This window comes from Podarcis liolepis (genome assembly GCF_965112155.1).
Source record: "Podarcis liolepis genome assembly, chromosome: 11".
NCBI classification, from domain to species: Eukaryota; Metazoa; Chordata; class Lepidosauria; order Squamata; family Lacertidae; genus Podarcis; species Podarcis liolepis.
This window is the reverse complement of record NC_139565.1, coordinates 26,119,138-26,146,537: the sequence shown is the minus strand read 5'-3', so window position 1 is coordinate 26,146,537 and position 27,400 is coordinate 26,119,138. Positions and strand designations below refer to the sequence as shown.

At 43.2% G+C, this 27,400-nt stretch overlaps 1 long non-coding RNA gene across 2 annotated transcripts; it reads right to left on the bottom strand.

The window, feature by feature from the left end:
- Window positions 1-4,656: 4,656 nt before the first annotated feature.
- On the bottom strand, window positions 4,657-27,400 carry LOC310688837. 2 transcript variants are annotated; one of them, XR_014517218.1, is made up of 4 exons: window positions 26,827-27,400; window positions 26,284-26,413; window positions 11,805-11,887; window positions 4,657-7,843 (listed from the first exon to the last, which is right to left on the bottom strand). It is a non-coding gene; the product is annotated as an uncharacterized lncRNA (long non-coding RNA). The 2 variants fall into 2 exon arrangements; XR_014517217.1 differs by having other exon boundaries at window positions 26,284-27,400.

Genomic DNA, 27,400 nt, shown 5'->3' with positions numbered 1-27,400 from the left:
GACTGGCAGGTGAATATTAATGAAACACTGATAGTGGGGAGTAATATCCATCACAACAGCAGGCTCATTTAGGGAAGCTAGGACATGCCATGTGGCATACACAGTTCTGTCCTCTAACAAGACACAGTTCTGTCCTCTAACAGTCCTCTAACAGATGTCATCATCTCCTGCCTGAGACAGTCACTTCATTTTGCTTAATGGTAGGACCCACCCTGTTGGAGCTACCATGTTGGAGCTTAAGACCAGGGGGTTGGACTCGATGGCCCTTGTGGTCTCTTCCAACTCTATGATTCTATGACTTAACTCATTGTAGGTTAAAATTTAGCATCTTGCAAGGACTTAGGGATATCCCACATATTTCCCACAGGAGGTTGGCTTGTATCTGACCTCTCTCGTCTGATCCTGATTTATTTATTTATTTAGTGCCTGATTCATTTCCCCTTCTTTCCATGAAAACATGAGAGTATTTCAATGAACACCCCATGCCTACACTGAAAGGGGAATGAGGACATCTCCACCAGCCCTGCCACCATCACTGGTGCATCAGCCAGGCATGCCTGTCATCACCACATTTACAGGTGACAACAACAGGTCCTACATGTGCACCAATATACACCTATAGAGGAGGGATCATGATGGCCAAGGACCCTTCCTTGCATGTGGGAGCTGTATATGCCTGTTTAATACCCCTTTTCATGCTCACCAAATAGAAGAACATAAAAAAACACAAGAAAAGTCTGCTAGACTAGATCAATGGCCCATCTAGTTCAGCATCGTGATCTCACAGTGGCCAACCAGATGCCTGTGGAGAACTCAGAAGAAGGATTTGAGCACAAGAACTTTGGTACTTTTGAACAACTGGTATTCAGAAGCAACAGTGGAGGCAGAGCATTGCCATCATGGCTAATAGCCATTGATAGTCCTCTCACACATGAATTTACCTAATACTCTATTAAAACCTATTAGGTTGGTGGACATTACTGCCTCTTATGGGACTGAGTTCCATAGTTTAACTGTGTGAGGAAGTACTTTCTTTTGACTGTCCTGAGCCTTCCAACAATATGCCGCTGTTGGGGTGTGTGGCCTGCATTAATGTACAGTCATACCTCGGGTTGAAGTAGCTTCGGGATAAGTATTTTCGGGTTGCAGGCTATGGCGACCCAGAAGTAATGGAGTGTGTTACTTCTGGGTTTTGCCGCTCGCACATGCGCAGATGCTCAAAATGACACCATGCGTGGAAGCGGCGAATCACAACCCGCGGACATGGGTTGCGTTCGCTTCTGGATGCGAACGGGGCTCTGGAACGGATCCCATTCTCATCCAGAGGTACCACTATACTGATGGGGTTGCCTGGTTGATGGGAAAGGACCTGCTTCCCCATGAGGAAGCGTTTATTTGAACTAGTGATAGATGGATCCATTGCTCACCTGTTGTTATCAACATAATCAGTTTAAAAATGGGTCCTAAGTGAGTAATGCAGGTGGGGAAAATCCATTAATGTGGATCAAGGAGAGCATTTGTTCGGATCAGGTTTTCCAGCAGTGTTGTTACTATGCTATCCACATGCCACTTCCAAAATCAACGAGGTTTATATATTCATGAAGATCAAAGCAAATGATTTTCCCCCCTCCTGGATAATTACTTAGTGAAATGACAACCTTATTATAAGATGTAGAAAGAGTATATAATTTTAGCTATGGTGGAGAATATAGTGAACAAACACAGGTGTGCAACATTTTTAGATTAAAAACAAATTACGAGCAGCTTAGAAACCCACCATTTCCATTCCTCATAGGCTTCCCTAACTCACCGCCATAAACCACATGGTAATCTTTATTTTCTGTGCAGCGTGATTTACTACAATAGCGAGAGCATTATGCATGCTGAGATATGGCACTGGCATTATGTATGCCAAGGTATTGCAATAGGAGTCTCTGTGGACTAATTAAAACTGTGTGGAAGCAGAATCCTTGTTTATTTTGTTGGGCCGTAACTTGTGAGTAAGTCTTAAATAAATTATGTGTGTCTACTGCAGTGGGTAAGGTGGAGAAAATGCTAATAGAGCTACAATCAGGCTAATAAGGTGGATGTTCCAGGTCTATAATTCTACATTGATAAAGCTCTTTAGAAAGCAATGCTGTGAGAAAGCAGCTGACTGTCAGGCAAAAGAGTGCATTTGAATATTTTCACATTTAAAGCAGCATCGAAGTCCAGATCACTTTTCAAGGCTGCTGAATAGATATTTGGGAACATTCAATAGTACTAATTTGTGTCTATTATTTCCTTCTGCCACTCCAAGCAGCTCCGTAATTGAAATGCTGAATAACAGTTTCCCCTTGCTAAATTGTAATGATGCCCTTTATAATCCTCTCTTTAATGCAGTTCCTGAACTTTAGAAAGGTTGCTTACTGCCAAATGTCAGTTCATCGGCAAGCAGCCGCAATGGGAACCCTCTTGTTTTATCCATTATGCCAAATAAAATTGGCACTGCCCGGTGTACTTGCAACATAGGTGTCTCTGATTTACTAAGAAAGGAGACGAGAAAAAGGAAAGGGAGTGTGCCGCTCTGATCAAAGCAACCCATTTGGCAAAATTCTAGTGAAGTTTTCTGAGACTCCCATCAGCCTAGAGAGCATGGACAGTGATCAAGGAGGATGAGATATGTCATTCAACAGCATTAAAAGGAACACACTTCAGATTATTACGAGGTTTATGTAAGCAATGACAGCAGCTGGGATTCTTTATGCACAAAAATGGAAGGAACAAGAAGCTACCACCAAAGAAGAATAGAAAAACAAAGTGATATACTATGAAGAATTGGCGAAGTTAAGAGCCAGAAAAAGAAAACTTGATGACCATTGTTTTGTAGAAGAATTGAAGGCTTTTTCGGATTACTTAAAGAAATACTATACAGTGGTACCTCTGGTTATGAATGCTTCTGGTTACAAACGCTTCAGGTTACGAGCTCTGTTAACCCAGAAGTAGCTCTCCTGGTTGCGAACTTTGCCCCAGGATGTGAATGGAAATTGTGCGCCAGAGGCGCACACAGTAGGAGACCCCATTAGTGAAAGCACGCCTCAGGATAAGAACAGTTTCAGCTTAAGAACGGACCTCCAGAACGAATTAAGTTCATAACAGAGGTACCACTGTAGTATGATGAACTCACGAGCCAGGATTTGAACTATGAGTGACAGAAGAAATTAGAGATTATAGTAATGTTGTTATGGTATGCAGCAGAGGGAGAGAAATAGAAACACCATGGAAAACAGGGGGGAAGTTGACAAAACAAAAGAAAAAAAATAATATGCATATGTTAAACTTTTGAAAATTTAATAAAATAAAATTGAAAAAAGAGGGCCACACTTCCCCATTCCTTATCTACTGTAATAAGTAAACTAGATTTCATATTCCTACAGCAATACAATGTGTGATGATCTGCAGTGAGATGGACATACTGGAATTTGTAAAAATAAAATAAAATAAAGATATGGGTAGGATGTGGGAAGCTCTCCGCAGGGCTCCTGATCCCTCAAACAAACGTAGTATCTCTAAACCAACTTTAATATCTATGGACATATGGAAGATACACCCCCATAAGTACAGAAACTGCATGTTTCTGGTATCGTTACATTGTTGTAGCCCTGAGGTACAGAGAAGACCTGTTCCCATATTGCACTGGAGAGTGGTGCGGTCCACCAGATATTCTTATTTTAAAGGCTTGTCATTCTTTCAGAACATCACCAGCTCATATAACCTAATGCTCTCCCTTGGCTTAGCACAGTGCGGTTTCATACATTAATGCAGAGCAGATGTTGCAGATCCACAGTAAACTCCATTACTTGAGCATTAATTAGAATGGGTATGATATGGCATGGAGAGCAGCAGTTGGATTTGGAGGCACCAAATCCTGCTTTCTTATTGCTGAACCTCATGCGGTTTCCCAGTTTGGCCACTACTGCCAAATATTGTCTCTGTGTAGTGCATATTGATCTGTTTTTAAGCTTCAGCATTTAAATGACTGTACTGTTGTCCAGGAGTAACAAAGAGACAGAGGCAAAGACAAGAATTAGCTCTGCCCTCTGAATTGTTTCTTTCTCAGTCCTATGTGTGTTGGGTTTGGTAGGTGATCAAGTATAGCCATACTACAAACATATTTTATTTTTTTGTCTATTAAATTTGCATGCCACCCTTCATCAGGAGACCCCAGCGTGATTCACAGAGTAAAATACAATACAGTGGTACCTCAGGTTACAGACACTGACCCAGAAATAGTACCTCGGGTTAAGAACTTTGCTTCAGGATGAGAACAGAAATTGTGCTCCTGCAGCATGGCGGCAGCGGGAGACCCCATTAGCTAAAGTGGTACCTCAGGTTAAGAACAGTTTCAAGTTAAAAACAGACCTCCAGAATGAATTAAGTTCTTAACCTGAGGTACCACTGTATAAAACACAAGTAAATAAGTAAACCAGATACATTTAAAAGGCCTGGTTGAAGAGGACTGGTTGAAGAGGACTGTTTTTGCCTCGTGCCGAAAAATACAGAATGAAGGTAAACCTCCCTGGGGAGAGCATTCCACAAACATGCCATCTTAGCCACAGTTTATGGAGACCAGGAAACACATAGTTTCAAAACAGTATTACTTTGTACATTCCAAGGCAAAGATGTGAGACTGAAATGAAGATTGTACAATAGCGAAAGGGAACTTCAATCTTCAAAGGCAGTGTACTTCTGCATACCTGTTTATGAGGAAAGAGTAACAATGGATGGCTGCTGAGGATTGCTGGTGTTCTTCTTCAAGACACCTGGTTGGCCACAGCGCAAAACAGAAAACTGGACTAGAGGGAGAAGGTATGGTCTGATAGAGAAGGGCTTAAAATGCCTTCTGAAGCTAAGAAGTAGCAACCTGTAAACTATGGAAATGTATTCTGCACTTGCCACAGTAGCACAAGTCTATGCTAAAAAGGGCAGCAAAAAACCCCTTCTTAGTCACTGGCCAAACCATGAACATTTTCTTCTTAGTGCAACATTTCAAGCACATTACACTTAATGTGATATTAAGGATTATTCCACATCAGTGGCTACAAATAAAAACGATAGCAGTTACAGGATGTTTTTCTTCCTTGTTCGCTGCTAAGAACCAAGTCCCTTGCCTGTTGTTTACATTTTTATACATATAATGTTCAGCATTCTTGAATATTCAACTGCACATGCAGTGATCTCTGTCTTAATTTCAGATGCATAGTCCGACATTCGGAAACCTGGACGTGTTAGTAAGTCAGTCACCACACATCTGTCATCATGCCTGAATATTCATGGGCAAGTGCCCATGAACAGTGTACTGGGCTCAAAAGGCAATCCAAACATTCCATGGAGAACATTGGTGAGACCTTTCTGTACACAGGATCTTCCAAACGCAATTCTCCTGGAATCAGGGAGGCTTGCCATTGGTTCTTACATGACTCAGGTGGTATGGTCGCTAGTCCTGCATGGTTGCAGTTCACACTGTTCCGATAACACTGAATGGGGAGCACATGGCCAAGGGGTGGATGATGCGATTTCCTAGGCTAATGCTGCCCTTTCGCCACTCTCCCTGACTCTGTGGAGCAGCATAAAGGAGACAGGTGAAAGATTATCTAGCCACAAAGGCTATAAGATGTATAGAGGCTGGAGATGCTATTGTACATGTTTGGGACTTTTGACATTATGGGAATGATCTTTCCCATGTGGCAAGAGGCATCAAAGGCTGCAGACTGTGCAGGCTGTGGAGACTTACACTGGCCTTCCTCAGATAACTTTGGGAGGAAAATTGAGGTTGTGGAGAAGCCCTCATCTGTGTTGAGCAGTTTGTGGAAGCCACCAAGTAACAGTGGTGCGTGTGGATGACCTTACAGCCTATCTGTGATTGATTGGAATTCCATATTTAAAATCAAATTAACTACAAAGCAGAGCAGGGATGTTCTTCCCATCCCTAATTTTAATATATATTGCACACTTTAGTTCATCCTTCATTTTATATTATCCTCCATGCCATTAAACTGAGGAATTATACTTCATTTACCAAGGATGGGAAGTTGAGCTGGAGAAACTTCAGACTCCCAAACAAAATTATTAATGGCTGGATGTTATACTGATTAGATTTAGGTGGCTGTAAAGGTTGCAAGTGAACTAAATCTAGCTGGCTGTGCTGTGTTTGCAGTCCAACACTGCCCTCATTATAAAACGATCATTCATTTGGCATGTTGGCAGGCTGTGCTTTAAGACTCCATGTCTAGGTTTCATGTGCAGGAGAATAAATGGGCCTCTCGTATCTTAAAGCACAGGAAAAGTTTGTTATTCAAGACCGAGGGGCATTTTGAAAAATAACGTCCAAGTATATAAATGAAGTTTATGTTGTATCTGTGGTGCAGTATTTGAATAACAGTTGCAATTACCCATAATGCTTCAAGCCATCATATATGAGATGGCAACAACAGTTTCAGTCTACCTGTAGCTCTACCCAGATGTTAGCCAGAGAAAGCAGGAAGCAGGATTCACACCCCACCAACTAACCCTCATCAGCTCCACTCTCAACCTTTGCATGTTGATGAAGAGCTGAAGGGCAACTCTTTGTGCAGTTGTCTGAATGCTCTTAAAAATCCCCTCTGCAATCGGGAGCCTTGACTGCGCATGTTCAGTATGTTCAGTTGAGCAGGTGAATGTGTATGTGTTCAGACATTCGGCCTCAGCATGCCGAGTCTAACAGTGGAGGTTGTGGGGATGGGTGACATCTTGCAGACATTGGTCTTTCATATTTCAGTGGCGCCCTGTGCAAGGCCAAAATTCAACGCCCCCTGCCTTTCACCTTCTGTTCTGCTCAATTCACTACATCATACCTGTGACGCCCTGCAGAGTCCCCATGGCTCTGCACCTACAGTAGTGTAGTGGACGTAGTCACATACTGGCCTAAATATGCCTCTGTCCCTGTCTGCACATTCTTTGCATGAGGAAAAAACACATGCATAGGACTTAACACATGCATCAAAGTGGGGTTCTCCTTGGAGTAGACACTATCCCTAGTGTATCATCAATCCATTACTTCTAGAGCTATCCAAACCAATACGATGATCACTTTTGCAATTATTCCAATTAGGAGAAAACAGAGAGGGCTATATAAAGCCACAGGGTGGTAGTTCACTACATTTTACCCACTGGGGAAAAACCACACACCATGATAGTGGAGTAGGAGAGCTGAAAATAATGCCAATATATTTCACATCTGTCAACCAATCCTCCCCTTTGGTTTCAGATAGTACATTGGTAGATAAGTCTAAAACGTCTGGGACACAAATTTTCACAGCCTTCTAGTTGCTATGGTGGCTCATGTACCAGAAGTAATGTATTTAGTGTTAACTCCGAAAGTGTATACTCGATTCTGATCAAACTAAGCCTCCTAGAACAAAATATACATCAGGAGGCTTCTGGTGTATATATCCCAATGTTCTTATGTTGACTGAAATGGGAAGACAATAGTTTTAAAGTGCAACACACACACACACACACACACACACACACTCGTTTGTTCCCTTATCCACAGTGCATTGCTATATTGTCCTCATGAAAGTTACTGCTGCTCAAATTCAGGCACAGTTTACTACCGAGAGGCCATCTTTTCTTTCATCCTGTACATTGTCGCTTGTGTTCCTCTGCTTCAGGGTATTTGTCAGCTAGCAGCAGGTAGTGGTTGTAAATGCCTCCTCTGTTTGTTTGCTTATTGGGTTCCTTTCTGTGAAGGATCTGAAATTGCCATGGTAAGAGACGGAAAGTTGGCTGAGACGGACCACTGGGAGATCAACACAAACTAAACCTGGAAATAAGAGACAAATATTTATTAATGAGGGTGAGCAGAGATTGCAAGAGGCGTCCAGGGAAAGTTGTGGAATCTCAATATGCTGCACTCTTCAAACAGCTCTCCAAAGGCTGGAATTTGTTTAAGCACAAGCCGACTTTAGCTTAATAATAACTAGAGGGGATGCAGAAGACTAGCGGTCTCATCCACAAGCCAATCAAGCAGAAGCATTTGGATATAAGCCAATTTAGTCCAATTGGAGTTAATGAAATTCAGTAGGCTTCTAACACAAGTGAAGGCTGGGTTGTAATTAAATGAGGCCAGGCTGGATAAGAGCAACAATCCTTCCTGCTCTGAAAACCTCTGCCAATGTCCAGAAGAATGGCAGGGAAGATGCAAGAAGAAATGCACACTTAGCCTGGCGTTATTTGGAGACGTAAGAGCCATGCCCAGGGTCAGAATGATCACTTAATGAAGCGGTACACTGAAATGTTACAAAGCGAGGGCTGAACAGTCAGATAATGGGTTGCATCATTGGTCAGATCCAGTTTATACTCTTCTTGTGATCTTAAGCAGATACACACAACTTCAGATTCTTCCCTTGCAGAGATGTTGGTATGCAGTTCAGAAATGCACTTACAAAGAGAGAGCAGAAATGTTGACCAAGCATTCATTACATTCACAGTACTACATTAACAAAATGTAATTATAATTATCCTCCCAGGCTTTCACTTAGCAGTTTGATTACTTTCCCTCTAAATACTTAAGTGAATCTGAAATGTGCCTTTCAGCTAATTCTTCCTGCAGATACTGGTACATCTGGTTCTATACTCCCTGCTTTTATGGGGTAGAAGAGCTGTTCCCTACATTATATTTTAGGTGTACACCTAAGGTGTTTTAAGTGAAAAATGTCAGCATAGTGTGATGGTTAGAGGAGCTTTTGCCAATTTGTTGCTCTCCAGATACAGTCGTACCCTTGATCCTGAACGCCCTGGTACTTGGACGTTTTGGCTACCGAATGCCACAAACCAGGAAGTGAGTGTTCCAGTTTGTGAACATTCTTTGGAACCCAAACGTCCAACGGGGGTTCTGCGGCTTCCAATTGTGAAACCACACTATGGTTTCCGAACGTTTTGGAAGTCGAACGGACTTCCAGAAAAGATTCCATTCCACTTCTGAGGTACAACTGTATTTTGGACTAATGGGAGTTGTTGCCCAAACAGAAAAACCGAGGAGTGCTGGGCTCACCTCAATTTATTTCCCAGGGGGTGGACCCAAGCAAGACCCATTGGCTGTTTGGCCCACCCCTTGGGGAGTCGCTGGACCCGGGCCTGTCTGCCAAAGGCCAATCTGCAGGCATGCCTGCAGTCCTCCCTGGCTGGCTGCCAGATCGCTGACCAGGGCTGTGGCCAGGCCTCAATGCCTTCTGACCATTTAAGATAAGCAGACTTGTCATCCAAAACATCTGAGGGGGCCCAAATACATGACTCAGACACGTGCAACATATACATATATAGCCTTATTATGAAATTCGGATTTACTATAGCACACTGTTCAACCATTCTTTCCTGGCAAACATGCATTTACTGCTGTGAAATTTGCAATTTTGCCTGTAGTTCTTAGGTATTTTAATTTATTTAGCAAGATTTATATATTGCTCAATCAAACAAAACAATCAAACGATCCAAGCAGTTTCCATAAATAGTATAAAAGATTATTTTAAAATAGTGGTAGAAAAGAGTTTAGAAACAATATATGCATTTATTTCTTGTGCTTGCTTTAAACTTAGCACAAAACTTCTAGAAAGTGATTTACCATCTGCTGAAGCCTTAAGGTAAGGCTGCATGCCAGGCAATAATTCACTAAGGAATATTCTCTATTTTCCTTAAGAATGATCTTAAATGTGGTTTCATTTCATTCCTCCAAATTATGGTAAATTTCCTTGTGACTGGCTCTAGTCAATAGAGCAGAGTGAAGGATATGTTTTGAAAGATCTCCCATCTCACTTCTCAGCATTTGCTTTTTTCTTCATTTAAAAAGCTGGAAATGCACAGCTCTGCACTGTGCAGTATTTGTGATCTATTGGTCAACCCCTGCTTGATTAATGCACAATTTTAGTATTTTCCTCCCAACCTGCAAGCTGCTTTCCTTCAATGATTAAAAAATGAGCACTTGGCACCCTTAAGCACACACGCTGATGTTCCAGGCTCAAATTTATCTTGTAGCTTTGAAAAATAGCCCTATAAACACCAGCACATCTGAAAGCTTTACTATGTATTCCAATGAGCACTGATCAAAAGAGCTGATCTGAGTGCTGCGGTCAGACTTGCAGAAAGGTTAAAGTTCACTCTCCAGGAAGCATATGAATTATAAGATGTGCCTGGGAGATGGGGGGGGGGAGAAAAATGTATCGCAATGACAAGAAAGACTGATTGACTAGTCATATGCAAAGAATCATGGAAGTGGGAAGAAACTTTGAGATCATTTATTCCTACCGCTGTTCAGTTCAGGAATCAAGATCCTTGACAGATAGCTTTATGCCTCTAGTTGAACATCTGCAACTATGAAGAGTCCCATCACCTTTTGAGATACTCTGTTTCACTCAGCCCTTGCCATTAGAAAGGGTATCCTAATGTTTAGGCGAAATCTACTTCCAGGTATTAGTTCTAGTCATTTCCCCTGGAGCTACGCAGAACAAGCATGCTCCATCTTCTGTATGGCAGCTCTTTGTGTGTTTGAAGGCAGCTATCATGATTAACAGGGAAGATCAGATATACAAAAGATCAAAAATTTATAAAAGACTGGGAGAAATTTGTGTGTTATCTGGAAAATAATTATGGTGTAAATACAACGCTGGTGGGGTTTAAAGAGGCTTTGTAAAGAACTAATGAATATTGTTTAATAGAAATATAGGAGGAAAGGAGGTGTAAATGGCAATATGGAAGAATGGAATGTGTACTAAAATAATAGCTATGAAAGAATGTCAGCGACGTTGAAGGAAGTCGAAAATGCATATGATTTGTTGTAAAATGGTTAATGTATAATGAGTTGGATTTAATAAAAGCATATAATAAAAAAAAAATGAAGGCAGCTATCATGTCTTCACTCTTCTCTTAAGGAAGTTAAACATCACCAGCTCTTTCTCATGGACAGAGCTTTTTTTCAACTGGAACTCAATTCCAGCACCTCTCAAATGGGTGCCATTGCCATTGCAAGAGAACAAGGGAGGTATCTATGGTGAGTTCTGGCTTCTCAGTTTCTACAAAAATAGCACTGTTCACAGGAGTTGGTTTCAAGATCCCTCACTATCCTGCTCAGCAGCCTCCCTCTTCTGGACCCATACTAGTTTTTGTCAAAGTCATTCTTAAAATGTGGTGCCCACAACCAGACAGAATACTCCAAATGCAGTATAACCAGCACAGAATAGAATGGTACTATTGCTTCTCGTGATATGTTTGTTTTGTTTTGTTAATGCAGCCTAATATGGCATTCACTTTTTTTTAATCATCCACATCAACAGCTGTTATATAGAAGCAAGTCCCATTGAATTCAATGGGATTTATTCCCAAGTACAGTAACTGTCCATAGGTTTCTATTCAAAATCCAGAGAGACCCTGCATTAGATATTTTTCGTTCTGCTGCTTCCGAAATCTGATGGGAAATTTTTTGGATGACATTATAAAACGTGCCCTTGTTACAAATCATTTTTTACAAAAATAATAATAGCGTATTGTGATTGTGATGACCTTTGTTGCTTATTCTTTTTGCTCCAAACCATTGTCATTGCTCTTAATCAAACCTTAGTGCCAGATGCACCAGCAGGTGGTGATGCTCTTCTGCTATAGAGGGATAGGGAGCCAGTCATTATTGGCCAATAGACAGCGACAATATAATCCAGTAACATCTGACTTTGTGATCAGAGTTGGTCACATTGCTGGTAGGGAGGTGCAGGAAAGGTTCAGGTTAGATAATGTAATACCTTTGAAAGTGAAGGGCTTTTCTGGTGGCCAGATGGAACAGTCTTGAGGTCTACCTGCCACATCTGCCTGGAGTTGTGGGGCCCTGGAGTTTAAAGAAAATGTGACTGTAGTTCAATCCATCACCACTGTCTGGCCTCCTTATTCCTGGGTCTGGACACAGAATATCCCACACCATGGTTTCCAGGTGCCGGTCGATTGCAGTTGTTGTTACATTAATATATGTGGCCCAATTCACCCAGCCTGCTTATTTCCCTGTGCAGTTGCAAAGCTAAACCCACTGTACAAAAATGCAGATAAGAAGACTGTTACGATTTTAGGCTTGTTTTCCACTCTTCTGCAAGAACTCACACCAGGTAACAAATCAATGTAGGCAGGCAAGAAATGAAAGACTATATGTCAGATTTGATTTCTTGCAACTTCCTGATAAGAGGAGGCTTTTAAACTGTACATTAATACAAAATTATTAATATCCTTTTGTGAGGTGTTAGATAAAATAAAATAAAGCACAACCCATGCTGCTGAATCCACAGTTCCCACCAAGTCTGGTCTTTTAGCTAGATTATTTTTTGACAGTATAATTAGTCACAGTTTTCCTTAAATCAGACAGAAGAATAATTGTATACATTGTATGTGTGTGTGTGTGTTTCTGTGTGTGCATTTGAGTGAGTAAGTTGCTAGACAACTTTCCCCTGCAATTATTTTCTCTCCTAATAAATAATATTTGAACTACTGTGTTCATATTCTTAAGTGAGCATCTCTCAATCAGACCTGCAGCTAATCTGGCTTTCCGAAAATAACAGGCAAATTGCCCTGGAACATTATATAAGTCTCAGGTGGTGGAAGCTATTTGAATATCCTGCAGCTATTTATTGGATCTAAATGGAAAAAACGGTGACATATTAAAATTAAATCTAGATAGCTGTTCCCATAGCTGCAAATGAAGGGCAGAAAAATTGGGTCCTGATGGTTCCAAGATTTCACTTTCTACTATTCTATACATGCATTTAGGACTGAACTGGGGCAATTTTGTGCTGGGGTACTCTAAGGGAAAATGGATTTACCGAACCTTCTCTGAAACATTATTATACAATGAGTTATAATGAATAAGCCTCAGTGTATTCATTTTGCTACCATGTAGGTGTGATGCAACTGTCAAATATTGGTCCTGGTTTTTGAAAGAATAGAAACACTGAAAGTAGACCCGTTCCAGGCAACTGGAAAACAGGGTTTTGTTTTTTTTGTTACTTAGTTTTCAGTTATTCCTTAAAATCTGTTGCCAGTAACACAATAATTCTGTTCTCATGCAATGGATGGGTTTGGGGTTGGTGTGTTGCAGTGGGGCTGAGGGATAGCCATACCCACAAATCAAGGTCCATCACTGAAGAGGGTTCATAACATGGTAAGGCATTGGTGACATGTTAAGGGGGTCAGTCTTGCTCATAGACTAATGGGCAAGTGCTCAATCCTATGCCATTTTACCTGAGAGTAAGCCTTATTGAAATGAATGGGACTTATATTTGAGTTGACAACTGTGAGAACAGGATGCTGGACTATATAGAGCATTGGCAATTAGACATGTATAGGATTATTCTGCAAATATTTTAAAGAAAATAAAATAGGTCATGAAATGCAGCATGCAGAGGAGACGGAGTTATGAAATTCATCTCTTCTGGTCCATGGCAGCCAAGAACCTGTGTAATCATGTTACCTACAGTATTCATAATTTCAGTGGATGCACTAGCAAAACACTGTGGTTTAATGCCAGGGAAAATATGATATTTATGGATTTTTTTAAAAAATAATTACTACAGGATCCACAGAAGAAAATTGACTCTCAATATGTAGACAATTGCAGTTTGTCCTGCATATCCCACTTACTGTCGCAGTATGGTAGACATGCCCGAGGCAATGTGGTTACCTCCTCTTTCATGGTGGCTTCTACAATTTTCAGGATCCAGGAACATTCTGAAGTTTTATTTATATAGCATGCAAATGTCACGCCTCCCAAATCAGTGGGATTTGGCCATATACTGTAAGCCATATTAGTTCCTGGAGTTATGTGAGAACAGTCACAAAGATGGAAGCAGCTGCAGTCTTCTTCAGGCACTTGATATGGACAGACCTTCTGATCAGATTCTGATTGTGTGTTTCAGTATCTTGACAGGGATAGCCAACATGGTAACCTCCAGACGTGGCTCAACTCCAAGCCCATCAGCCCTAGACAACATGGCCAACAATTTGGGATAATGGAAGTTGTAGTCCAGTAACATGTGGAGAGCATTATCTAGGCTATCCCTGATCTAGGCCAGGCTGAGAAACCTATTGGATTCCAGATGTTGCTGGACCAGATTTTGCTGGACACCCATCAACTGGTGATTGGCCATGCTGCCTGGAGCTGATGGGATTTGGAGTCCAACAACAACAGGAGGGCTACAGGTTACCAACTTCTAGTTTAGGGGGCACATAACACACTCTCAAGAGCTTGTACATATGGCTTGTGTAATTCCAGGTAAAAATATTACATAACAACATAAGAAAAGCCAAAGGTTTGTCTAGTCCAGCATCTTCTTCTTACAATGGCCAACTAGATACCTGTGGGAAGCCTGAGCATGGCATTCTACGTCTGACAGTGAAGGTATTAGAACATCAGTAGAACATATGTAAATGAGTTTGGGTGCCTCTTCTCATGTTACAAGAATCAGGCTGCCAGAAAAACCCCTCCATCTGTTGTCCGACACTGTAAGCAGAACTAGACACAGTGCTTGCAGTAATTAACTTTATTGCTCAGTAATCAAGAAGTCCGTATAGTTAAAGCTATGGTTTCCCCAGTAGTGATGTATGGAAGTGAGAGCTGGACCATAAAGAAGGCTGATCGCCAAAGAATTGATGCTTTTGAATTATGGTGCTGGAGGAGACTCTTGAGAGTCCCATGGACTGCAAGAAGATCAAACCTATCCCTTCTTAAGGAAATCAGCCCTGAGTGCTCACTGGAAGGACAGATCCTGAAGCTGAGGCTCCAATACTTTGGCCACCTCATGAGAAGAGAAGACTCCCTGGAAAAGACCCTGATGTTGGGAAAGATGGAGGGCACAAGGAGAAGGGGGCGACAGAGGACAAGATGGTTGGACAGTGTTCTCGAAGCTACCAGCATGAGTTTGACCAAACTGCGGGAGGCAGTGGAAGACAGGAGTGCCTGGCGTGTTCTGATCCATGGGGTCATGAAGAGTCGAACACGACTAAATGACTAAACAACAACAATCAAGAAGTCATCACCCAGCACATCCATCAGATAAACACGTCAGTTGCAGAAGCTAAAGTTCCGTCTGCTCTCCCCCTCATTTGTACCTCCCCCCTTGCCTTATTTGTACCTCCCTCCTTTCCGTCATGACTCAGCTTTTCTCAATTGTTCTAGCCTTTTCCTGACCCTTCTTTCTTGTGCTGAGAGTAGGGGAGGGGAAGGAGCTGAATCCGGACTGTACTGCAGAGCAGAAGACACAGTCCCTGCTCCTTCTCTATCAGTGTCTGTGGCTACCTCAAGCATCTCCACTTCACCCTCACTCTGCTGATGATTCCTCCCTGTCTCACCAGTCTGAACCTGGTTCAATGTCCCCATCCCACTCAGGTGCCTCCTGGACTACTGGCTGCTGTTTCTCATCCAGCCAAGCCCTGACATCTGATGTATAAGTGACTTAAGCTTCTACTTTTTTTGTGTTTCCAGTATAATATGAGAATAAAGAAAGTTGTGATCTGCCCCCTATGGGGTACATAAGTTCCAAATATGTGTGGAGGTCAAAATCTTGTTGGACAGGGAACACAAGTTATTGCAAGTTATTACTGTATAGGCAAAAAAATGCTGGTCTATACACCATACTGCAATGCCCAAAGCTAATTTAAGGTACATCAAACTTTTAATGCATGTTTATACCACTTTGTCATCAATTGCATATATTCAAGCTGATCACACACAATATTAGAAAGAAATCATATTATTTTTGTCATCTATTAAGGGATCCAATAAGGAGGCTTGATTTTGGGGAATTATTAGTAATGTTACAAACTTCTGTGCGTCCCTTGGAATTCTCCTGTGTGTCTGTATCATCACTTAGAACAATATTTCATCCGTTTGTTCAGTTATTCTCAATTTTATAATGGATTGAATCTATATTGCTCTGAGCCTGTTTACGCTCGGCAATTTTGTGTGTTTTAAGATTAGCATTTCTTATGATTTCCAGGACATATTGATTTTCTTTGGATGGGATACAGAGGTGCACAGCTGATTTCCAATGATTCAAAATGTCGCAAAATCTCTAGCCTTCTAATGCAGGCTAAAAGGGACCGAGTTTTTAGTGCCTTGTCTGGAGGATGGCATTTCTTGAAGGTCAACCAAAGCAGCTCCCTGGCAGACAGAAAAATATTATTTGTCAAACTGAGATGACAGAAGTAATGCTTGGTCTCAGAGCTTATCAGGGCTATGTGGTGGTGTTCATGAAATGTCTACAGTGGACATATCTTTGGAGTGACACCACAACAGAAACATTTAAAGTTTTTTCTTACTAACTGATAAGGGTCCCTTGGGAGCATGTCTACAATTAATGACTGCGGTGCAGAACTTATTGGATATATGGTTTGGTTGTCAAGTGATAAAAAAAAGCTTGTTCAGTTGATACAAGATTGATCTTTGCTGCATTCATTCCTGAATTCTAAGAGTATGTGCTTCTCCTTACATTATAATCTCCCATGCTGCCTTTAAAAACAAACAAAAAAAACCCTATTGACTGCACTGAATAGAAATACGGTGGTGAAAAAATAGTTGGGACAGTTTAGGACAAAAGGCAGAATGGATCACATAGTATTGTTCAGTTGGCAGGTTCCTAAATCTTCTTAAATTCAGAAAAGGTATATCATCTCCTCTGAGGGGTACGTCAGTCTGGACAAGATGCACCACTTGGATGTTGCACTGATTATTGCCCCCAATCCAAGAGAGCAAATACCAGAAGGAAAGGTTATGTAGAACTCTGCCTATGTGATTTGCACAACGGACTGAGACAGAGTGGCATGAACCAGCCTTTTTCATGTGTTACTTACATATAGGGCTATCATGTGAAGAAACAGGACCAGGCCTTCACCCCCAACACCCCATCCTAATTCTTTCCCAGGTCCTTTCCCTCTTATTATTACACTACTAGTAGTCTCATTGCTCGGGAGTTCTAAGAAACCCCCAAATCAGTGCAGCTTTGAAATCACTGTTTAAAATCAGAGTGATTTTGAAACGTTCAGTATCTTCACCATCTTGATTCAAAATGGCACCTCATTATATCCAAACAGACAAAAAGCTGTTGCATAATATCTTAAGAGACATCCAAATCCACAACAACTTTTTAAAATCTATAATAAAAAAGACAAGTGAGAGAAAGAAAGTAAGAGAACAGAAAAAGAACAAGATACACATAAAAGAGAAGGAAGATTTAGGGAAATGAGTTATTCCTTGGAGCCCACGGCAGCTACTTTTAAATTCAACAAAAACGCAAGGCAACTGGTCCTAAGTGTATCATGATCAATACAGCTTTGGGAGTAAGATAATTGCCTAAAACAGGTTAATTATCTACAGCTTTAGCAGAAGCCGTATTGGACAAGTAGCCTTTTGGAAAACCTGACCACTTCAAAAGTAGTAACAATGAATCCAGTATAACTGGATTTAAAAGCTACCAAGTGTGGCTCATGCAAGACATTATTTGAAGACTTTATTGCCAGATGTCTTTGCTTCCGATTCCGTAAGCTCAAATGGCAGCATTTGTTGCTATCAGTCTTTTGACTGGGAGTTTCAGGTGCATGAAGGAACAAGAGCAATTGAGCATTGTGGGATTTGAGTGACAGCCTGGGGCTTTCAAGGCAGACTCTTGCTTACAAAGTTGAGAGAATTTCCAATTGTCAAATTGGCATGTGCCAGATGAAGGGCTTAGTCGGGGCGCCAGCTGTTCTACAGGCACACCTGCTGCGAAATAAACAATTAATACAAAAGTGAAGTGCACGAATATGCAGGCAGAAGACTTTAATCCCCCCCAATCCCATATTGTGCCGTTCTACAGCATCTTTCTGGGGTGACAGGTGCCATAAGTCAGCTTATTGATTAATAACAACATATTGTCGAAACAGAATGGGCGGGCTTGTCAATGAGAGGCAAGAGGAAGGGGGCACAAAAGTGGGAGGCAAAATCCATGAAGAGTAAAAGGGCTTCAATAGGTTCTTTTGCTGTTAAAAAATGGAGGGGCAGATATAATATTCATCCAGTTTAGTTTAGTTTAGGTTTTTTTGTTTTGTTTTGTTTTGCAAGGGAAGCTATTTTTAAAGAATTGAGAATAAAACATTTCAGACCACTGCTTACAAAGATATTGGCTATAACCATGTGAAACACAGGCTGTATTGAATAATATAGTGCCCTGTTGTAAGTATGCATCTATTTATGAATGCCTGCCCCCGTCTCTCTATATATATGGGCAGCAATTTGTAAGAAACTGCCTGCAGCCTAATCATCTTACAATGCCTGCAAGCAGCACTCCCTATTCACATACTGTAAATTGTGGAAGAGGCGCATAGATAACACATTTACCTTCCTTTTTCTTTTGCTGAAAAGGTTCCCAAAGAAATTTACAAAGATGAAGTTTAAGACCGTCTCTGCCCTCAGGATTACGATTTAAAAGACATGCCATGCCAGGAAAAAGAGACGGGAAGAAGAAGCATATATTAAGAGAAATGTGTGAGAGAATGTATGCAAATTTCCATGTGGAATGTTAAACGAAAAACTGGCAAATTGATGGAGAAATCGCATCTTAAGTTTGGAAAAAAGAGAAACAAAGACTAACGGGTTTGCCCATCACTAGTCAGGGACTGTCCAAAGTTGTGGGGGGGGGGACTGCTATCCCTTGTACATGTAAAAAAAAAATTAAACCACAATTCATGAGGGAGACATGGGGCAGACACAGGAGTTGGCAACAAATTTTCACCCATCCTCTCGGGGGAAGACCTGAGGGCTGACCGTCACCACATCTTCCTATTGTGCAGCCATGCCTGCTGTGGATTTACTACAGTTCCACCACTAAAAGAGGCAGCCTCCAAATTTCATCCAGCCACCACACATCCCAAAATTGTCATGCTCATTAAATCAATACCAATGATAATAGAGATACTGCATTTGACAGTGTGTAGCCAGCTTGAAGGGTTTTAGCAGTCTCTGTGCTCTGTATTTGTGCAAATGGCAGGTACAGTAAATATTATTGACATGTCTGGTTTGTTGAAGGGTTTTAAGTAAAAGGTCTTCTTCCGTCAGTTCCCCTTTTTATTGTCTAAGAATTAAATTGTTTGACTGGATGACTGTCTAGCTAGCTTGACTTTGACACAAGAGTACTATAACTAGTAATTTCCCTCTGTAGGTCATTTGGTGTGCGTCTTTCCTATGCGAGAGCTAATAAGAGGTGTCACTCCTCAAATCCTTGCCTCTCCCTGCATTTGTGTCAGCAGCTAAGGAGCTGTGACATTCAGCTCCCTTATGGCCGTGGTGTGCCCGCTAATTATGAAGCTCAAATCAAATCACTAACAGGCTCAAAGGGGGACAGTTATCTGTTGATCAGTGCCATTTTTTCTTCAGACGATCAGCTCATGGATGCCTGATGTAAAACCCTTAGCATCTCCAAGAGAAACAAACCCAAGCAAACTGGGATAGATTTTCCTTACAGTTGTGGATTTTAGAGACAGCCTTACATGGAAGAAAGTCATTCAAAACGAGAATGCATGTGTTTTCATTTAAAGTAGACTTTGAACAGTACAAATGAATGTATTCAGTGAAGGATGGCAACTTTCAAGCCTTACCTTCGTTATGAACTCATTTCACAATAATTTCATTTAGAATGCATTAGGGTTAAATGAGCAGCACCCAGCGGTCTTTCATTACACTATATCATGGGTCGGCAAACTAAGGTCCGTGGGCTGGATCAGGCCCAATTGCCTTCTAAATCCGGCCTGTGGGCGGTCCAGGAATCGCCACGTGGATCGCCAGCATGTGGATCGCCAGCGCGTACATTTTTTCATTCTCCCTCCCTCTTCCTCACACAGCGGCGGCGCCGGCGCCTCCTTCCTCCCTCCTCCTGGCTTCTCCCCACCCTGCCTAGAGGAGGAAGGGGACAGAGCTTTGTTGGTGCTGGCCCCTCTCTGGAGCCCTTTCGAGCGCCGCTCATTGTCCCTCTGCCGCTGCCGCTAGCCCCTGCCGCTCGCAAAACACAGGAGCCACAGTTGGCTGGGCGCCCCTCTTGAGCAGCTGCCATTTAAAGCAGCCCCTCTCCAGAGCCCTTTTGCGCGCCGCTCATCATCCCTCATTCATTCCCCCCCCCAAAAAAAAATACAGTCCGGCCGCCCACAAAGTCTGAGGGACAGTGGACTGGTCCCCTGCTGAAAAAGTTTGAGGACCCCTGCAGTATATGCTGACAGAATGCACTGCTTTCCAGAAAGGAGAACTAATACAGGATTATTACTGAAAGCACATTGAACTATTCTGAACTACATACACACTGGGGGGGGGGGCATGGAAAGAAGAAAGGAAGAGACAGTTGTAATATAGCTAAGCTGGTACAAAGTTAGAGATAAAAATGAATCACTATTTCAGGGTGAGGAGGAGCATACATATTTATTAGTTTGCTTTCAGAACCTTCCATTCCTAGCTTGCCCCTGTCTCAAAATCCCAAGCCCCTATCCTTTCCTTGAGGAAAGTACCACAAAACTCCAAGGAAGTGTTCAGATTAAATTTCTTTGTCACAGTAAAAGCTTAATGACTTGGATACTTACTTCTTGAGGTAGACTTATGATCACAGGGCTTTCCTGCCATCCAAGTCTGGTTTTCTCTGCTTTCCCAAAACTTTATTGTGGAGTTGGAGCAGCTTCTTGAATAGCATAAAATGTGACACAAATATTGTAGTGGGAAGAACAACTCTGCAAAAATCAGCCCTCTCTCCTTGCAAGCAGAAGGGCCTTGTTCTCAGGCAAGGGTATACCGGGCACCCCTTTGGATCCAAGCCAGTTTGTTTAGAGCATGCTGTGATCTATAGTATATGATGCTCTATTTGGGAGCCATGCTAGAGCTCTGATAATGGACTCTCCCTCCCACTCATAACACTGGTTCTTGGGCCACCGCAACCCACTAAGAGATTTACCAGTGACCAGTACCTCTTAGTAATTGGACATAGGCATTTTCTGACAAATGCTAAACCAACAGGAGCCAGATTCCCCCCCCCCCCCGCCCCAACTTCCAGTATATCACACATTAAATATAGCTCACCTGGGGGCCAAGTATTATGGCTAATTTTCTTTGAAAAATGTGTTTACACAAATTCTAGTGTTTAAGCATAAAATCCCCCCCGGAAAAATTATACCTCCACCACGCATTGTCTTTGTTCTGCAATTGATTTTCTGATGTTGGGCAGCGGCAAGCCAACAGCAGTAAAACATCTCGAAATTAAGTGTCAGATAATTTGTTAATGTGCCAAACTTCCAACTTGCTGCACAGAATGGGCAAATAACGAAGCAGTCTAAGGAGTCACAAGCAAAAATAGAGCCAGGTGCTGTACCTAAAAATGTCTAATTTCATACTTTGCAGCAGTAGGGGCATGTGTGGTGGTGGGGAACCATGGAATACTCCTCACTACACTGCTGCTGGGTGGCTTGGGGTGGGGCAGGGTGGGGCTGAGGTCAGGGCCATGTGGGTCACTGGAGAGACCAGTCATTGCTGCCCTGCCTCAGTGCTACCTAGGTAAGCCATAACAACACTGTTGTCAGGAGGGCAACTCTACTGTACCACAGAAATCACTACTGTTTTATAGATTGAATTTGCAGGGCTGGCCCACCCATGTGTCAAGGTGAGGTGAGTGCCTCAGGCAGCTGAATCGAAAGGGGCAGCAGATCTAGACCCCAAGAAATGCATCACCCGCTACTCCTGAAATTGCAATGGCAGCAGCTATGGCGTGCTCCTTGGAGGCAGGATCTGCCATCTCCATTGCAGCCCCTCTAAAGCAGCCTTTACTGTGGCCTCTTGGTAAATAGGAGGTGCTGCTGGTCTCCTCCCACCCTTGTTCCTAATGTAGATTTTTATCCCCTCCTTGTTCCTGAAGTAGAATTTCATTAAGCCCTTCTTCCTTGGCAGGGGGCACCATTTTGTGGTTCGCCTCAGGTGCCAAAAACAAAATGGGCCATCCCTGAATTCTGGACATGGACATCAGTCCGATGGTATGACAGCAGAAAGCACCAACGAACTTCTTCCGCAGCTCCTATTCACTTCTCCAATTTGAATCTATTAAACTTTATGGTGTATGGGAGGTATTCAACAAAGTTCTTTCACTAGCATTTGGATTTCCACTTGTGCCATGAAACTGATCTGCCATGTCGTCTCCCTGCACACACCTGTGTCCTCCCTGAATCTGCTCTGGAAGGCAGATTTAAGGGTCACAAGGGATGGGGTGTGTGGGGGGAGGAGAGGAAGTTCCATTGTGAAGCCAAAAGTCCTTGCCATAGTGGAAGCATTTGGTTTGAGAGCGCCTTGTGAGTGGTATTCAACTAAGTTTTACTCATAGTTGACCTATTGAAATTAATGAACCTTAGTTATTTTCATTAATTTCAATGGGTTTTCTTTGAATAAAACCTTGGTGGAATACCATGCCATGCCCCCCCCCCACACTTCCTGGACATAACTCTCATGTGAAGAAGACATGTCAGAAGAAAACATGTTTAAGCCTTCTTCCTGATAAGGTAGCTTATCAATTGTCTGTTCTTATGGGGCTGTGTGCCCAGTCCCAGTAGATCACAAACTGGCACATCAAATAGAAGCTGCATAATATGTTTCATACTCTAAAATACCTAATTGCATCCTGAACTGGTTGAGATTCTTTGGTCCCAAGATTGTTTCCATAATCTAATACCTCTAACAGTTTAACATTCAACCCCACAGCTCCAGGAAAAGAGAGTGATCATATCTCAAAGATGCTGGTTGTCCATGGTAATTTTTGCCAGTTTCTGGAGATGGGCCAAACATAATTATTCCCTGTGTTTTATGGAGAATGGTGCTTACTGTCCCATCAGTCAGGAGTGTGGTTTTGACCCCGCTTCTTGTGATGATGCTAGCAACAAGAGAGAAACTATCCTTGCCAGTGCTCAGATGTAATTTCAATCTCCAGAATACCCCAGAATGACTCTATTTTAACATCTAACACATGTAGTGCCATTTCAGGGTCATCTGGGTAGGTGGCAGCTACTAACTGCCTCAAGGAGTTCGTCCTTTGCTCCTACCACTACCCCTGCTATTGAAGCTAGTGGCAAAACAACTCATCTCAACAAGAATATGAAGTTAAATGAGAAGCATCTGCCACTACCAAGTGTGAACCCACAACATACCCTGATTATGTTTGACCCACCTATGAAATTGTTCCCTTTTCGAGAATCCAAATTCACTTTCTTCCACCAAAAATGTTCACCTCAACCCTAATATGCTCATAACCTCATGCACCATGTGACAAGTTGCATGAGTTAAAGAAGCATCATTAAGGAAAATGAGGAGTCTTGTGCCATGTGGTTTCATGGACCACAGTACGTTTCGTTTAAAACTCCACGCCTATGTCATATAAAATCTGTTCATCTCAAGGTGTCAAAAGACTGTTACTTTTGCTATAGCAGGCTAACCCTTCTGGAAATGATAGAGGAAACACCACAGAGAAGATGTTTCACTCTGCAACTATCCCTAGCTAAGTGAAGGAAGGTGGGTCAGTTTTTTAAAAAAATGTTTCCAGTTTTGAAACCATTCCCTAGAAATGAGATTGGCTCCCCAAAATACAGGGACTGGTTATAATTTTGTTACAGCAACAATGTAAGACTGATGATCTATTCATTTTAGTGAGACTTTGGCCAAATAAACTGCATTAGACAAACAGCCACCAGTTGCTGCCAATGCAGGCTTTGTTCTCCTTTGGCAGGTTAGTTATTTACTGGCTGATTGCTCTTTTCATATGTGAATGACAGTCTTTTTGAATTAATGGCTTACATGATTTCTGCCTTTGTTTCATATGAATACGTTTATCCTTACAAAGTGGCATTATATGCCAAAAAAGCACTGATAGTGATCTGATGTTGCATGTCTGCCGTTGTACAAGATCTATGGCAGTGGTAGCTAATATGTTGCTTGACTCTAATGCCCACCATCCCTGACTATTGGCTGATGCTGGTGGGGTCTGATAGGAATTAGAGTGCGACAACCTCTGCAGGTACCATGTTGTGCTATCGCTGGCCAATAGGAGCAGGATGTAATCTTTGTAAACTGTTTAGTGTTTTTGTTTTTGCCAAAAATGTTAAGCAATATATCAATTCTCTAGACTAGGGGTTGTCAACGTGGTCCCTACTGCCCACTAGTGGGCATTTCAAGATTCTAGGTGGGCAGTAGGGGGGGTTCTACAGCACAAGCTGAATCCTCCTTTCATCGAGCACTGGTGGGTGGTAAGGAAATGTTACCATCAAGAAAGATGCATTATTGGGGGCGGTGGTATAAAAAGGTTGACTATCCCTGCTCTGGACAAATAAATGAAACTGCTCTTCTGGATCCTTCACTGATATCAAGGAGACACAGGGTGTTATGGACCTCTCTACCTATCGCCTGTAATCCCCATGATAGTTTGAACAATACAGTGGTACCTGGGGTTACATAAGCTTCAGGTTACATACGCTTCAGGTTACAGACTCCGCTAACCCAGAAATAGTACCTCGGGTTAAGAATTTTGCTTCAGGATGAGAACAGAAATCATGTTCTGGTGGTGCGGCGGCAGCAGGAGGCCCCATTAGCTGAAGGGGTGCTTCAGGTTAAGAACAGTTTCAGGTTACGAACGGACCTCCGGAACGAATTAAGTACTTAACCTGAGGTACCACTGTAAATTATTACTATTTCTCTACCTATATACAGTGGTGCCTCGCAAGACGAAATTAATTCGTTCCGCAAGTTTTTTCTTCTTGCGAGTTTTTCGGCTTGCGAAGCACGGTTTCCCATAGGAATGCATTGAAAATCAATTAATGCGTTCCTAGGGAAACCGCCTTCAGACCAGGTCCAGGGACAGTCTGTCCCCCGACCTCTTCTGAAGGCTGGGGGGGGGACAAGGGCTTTTCTTCCCACCTCCCGCCCCGCAAGCTCCGGGGACAGGAGGGCTTTGCTGCCGACCGCCAGCATTTTAAAAGCCCCTGCTGTCCCGGGGCGATTTTAAAATGCTGGGGGTCGGGAGCGAACGCTTCGCTGCCGACCCCCAGCATTTTAAAATCTCCCCGGGACAGCAGAGAAGTCTCTGCTGTCCCGGGGAGATTTTAAAATGCTGGCGGGCTCCTGCCATAGGCGCGCGTCACCTCTCCAGCCGGGAGAGGGTCGCAGGGGGCTGCTTTAGCCCCGCGCGCGCTCTCCCAGCTGGAGAGGTGACGCGCGCCTATGGAGGCTCCTGCCATAGCCCCGCGTTACCTCTCCAGCCGGGAGAGGGTTGCAGGGGGCTGCTTTAGCCCCCCGCGCGCTCTTCCAGCTGGAGAGGTGACGCGCGCCTATGGAGGCTCCTGCCATAGCCCCGCGTTACCTCTCCAGCCGGGAGAGGGTCGCAGGGGGCTGCTTTAGCCCCGCGTGCGCTCTCCCAGCTGGAGAGGTGACGCGCGCCTATGGAGGCTCCTGCCATAGCCCCGCGTTACCTCTCCAGCCGGGGGAGGGTCGCAGGGGGCTGCTTTAGCCCCCCGCGCGCTCTCCCAGCTGGAGAGGTGACGCGCGCCTATGGAGGCTCCTGCCATAGGCACGCGTCACCTCTCCAGCCGGGGGAGGGACGCAAGGGGCTGCTTTAGCCCCGCGCGCGCTCTCCCAGCTGGAGAGGTGACGTGCGCCTATGGAGGCTCCTGCCATAGGCGCGCGTCACCTCTCCAGCCGGGAGAGGGTCACAGGGGGCTGCTTTAGCCCCGTGCGCGCTCTCCCAGCTGGACAGTGACGCGCGCCTATGGAGGCTCCTGCCATAGGCACGCGTCACCTCTCCAGCCGGGGGAGGGTTGCAGGGGGCTGCTTCTCTGCTGTCCCGGGGAGATTTTAAAATGCTGGGGGTTGGCAGTGAACGCTTCGCTCCCGCCCGCCAGCATTTTAAGATCGCCCGGGGCAGAGGAGAAGTCTCCGCTGTCCCGGGAAGGCAGGCGGGGGGGGAGCAGAGACTTTTGCCCCCCGCCGGCCTTCAGAAGAGGTCCAGGACCTCTTCTGAAGGCCAGCTGTGGGCGAAAGTCTTTGCTCCCGACCGCCAGCAATTTAAAACAGGTCCCCGGAGATTTCCCTATGGGCTTTCGTCTTGCGAAGCAAGCCCATAGGGAAATTCGTCTTGCGAAGTGCCTCCAAAACAGAAAACCCTTTCGTCTTGCGGGTTTTCCGTCTTGCGAGGCATTCGTCTTGCGGGGTACCACTGTAACATGAGGATTTGTTGGCTGTTCTTACTTCTTGTAGGGGGAACTGTAGTGATTATTGTTGCACTAAAGAAACCAGTGAAGCTCATTGGGTGACTTTAGGTCATTCACTGTTTCTCAGTCTAACCTAAAATAGAATGAAAGGAATGAGAGAGAAACTTATACAGTGTCCTAAAACCTGGAAAGAAAGATGGGATAGAAATGAAGTAAACAAATCAATTTAGGTGAACTGGGTAACTGCAGAATTGGAGGTGCAATGTGAGAATCAGTCTGGACAATATGGAAACCAAAGGTCCATATTCTACTGTAGTTTCTTCGGTCCTTTTCTGAAGAACAATATTTGGATTTCAAAGCCTGTTCAGCAAATGGCTGCGGAAAGATTCTTGTAGTTTCTACAATATAGCTGAAATTGGAAAATTCCACTCCATTTTCTGATCTGTTTTCTTTCTACTCCTATGATCAACATTTCCCCCACTCATTATAAAGTGTAGCAAATGCAACAGACATCAGCTATGCCTTATAGTATATGTATTTGATTACCTGCTGTGCAATGAAAAAAAGATGAGATGGATTTCACACTATACTAGAGATGATTGGTATGTTTATTTTCTTCCTCATCACTCATTTGGCTCTGGAGATACAGTGCATAAGCAGCTAAAATCCAGCTTTGAATATGCCTCTGGAGCTAGCTCATAGGAGGTACCATGACTTAATGTACACAATGTCCACATGAGAGGGCAAAGTAGCTATGGGTGTGCTGTGACACTGACTGTTGTGCTGGTAAACTCAGCCCTGAAGACAGAATAGAAAGGGGAAATGCTCTACCATCCCACTGGTGCTACAATGTCCATCCTGAACTGGAATCAGACTGATCTATTTTATTCCCAAATGGCTATGAATAGAAGTTGCTGTAGGGCAAGCAGGGAGGGAGAGCTGTTGCCTTTGTGCCCTCTTTAAGGTCTCAGGGTATGGACTATGGACACATAGCACAGTCACCTTGCTGAGGATGAGCAGATCTGGCTCTGATCTAGATGGGAGGCCACTAAGATCTCCATTTACGTAACCTGGAGTTCCATTATGGAAGAAAGGTGAATGGGCTCCCCAAAAGCATTGG